Source organism: Halyomorpha halys, unplaced genomic scaffold (assembly GCF_000696795.3).
Source record: "Halyomorpha halys isolate HHAL.00 unplaced genomic scaffold, Hhal_1.1 Scaffold280.1, whole genome shotgun sequence".
Lineage (NCBI taxonomy): Eukaryota > Metazoa > Arthropoda > Insecta > Hemiptera > Pentatomidae > Halyomorpha > Halyomorpha halys.
Window position 1 is genome coordinate 73,626 of NW_027114958.1, and position 1,320 is coordinate 74,945.

Genomic DNA, 1,320 nt, shown 5'->3' on the forward strand with positions numbered 1-1,320 from the left:
CATCACTGGTAGATTATTTATATTAATAGGATTAAAACAAATTGTACTTCACCAGTCATAAGTATGGTGTGTATACTCTAAGTGTTTTCTGTATTTTACAACCGACCGATAAATGTTATCGGACCAATCGGATGTACTTCTATGAATAAATAAATAAAAATTTTTATTTTTATAACCATAATTAAATTATAATAAGATTATTATTATTTTTTCCTTCCTGTAATTGAGGTTAAACTAAGCCAAATAAAGGAAATTTGGAAAGTAAATAAGAGAGACATGTGTGAAAAACTGCCGAGGCGAATTAATTCATCGTCTGCATGGAAATCTTTTTTATTTCCCGGGCCAGGATTTCGGTTGGAAAAAGAAAACCCGGTCGGAAAATCCAGGAATATGTTTTTATAATGACGTGAGGGTAAGCCCTGTTTTTTTTTTGTGTGTACTTTTTTTACGGATTTGTACACTTTCTGCTTCAAATATAACACGATCTGACCGACTTGTTATCTATTAGTCAATATCATTAAACTCTAAATCTATGAACAGTAATACACGGAAAATAAAACATTCAATACCACATTTTGAAAGCATACTTCAAACTATATGGTACCATATTCGTTTTAAACTCTACCAGAACAAATAATAAATATACTAATCACAAAGAAACTTAAAAATAAATCCTTGACTGGATATTTTATTACTTTTATAAAACCTAATGAAAATTTTTTATTGATATATATTATATCCACTGACCCTTCATGGATTGTAGTGGTACAATGTTTTATTTAATTATTAACAATTATTTGTTTTGTAGAAAATACAATTTTTTATTAAAAATTAATAAAGTGGATTTAGTGAATGACACAATTCTTCCTTTTTCGAATAAAATAATTTAATTCATATAATCAGGAACAACGTTTTGGGAAATATCCCCCATCTTCAAGTTGCTGATAAAAATAACGTATACATAACATATACTTATCTCCTTTATTGTCATTCTTGCTAATATATAATAATATTAATGTCATTTAATATATAAAAACTATTTAAGTGTTAATAGTCATACATTCTCCTAAAATGTATGACTATTAACACTTAAATAGTTTTTATTTATTAAATGAGATTAATATTATTATATATTAGCAAGAATGACAATAAAGGAGATAATTATATGTTATATATAGGCTATTTTTATCAGCAACCTGAAGATGGGGGATATTTCCCGAAACGTTGTTGCTGATTATATGAAATAAACTATTTTATTTGAAAAAGGAAGAATTGTGTCATTCACCAAATCCAGTTTAATTCCAAAAACTATTCCAGTAA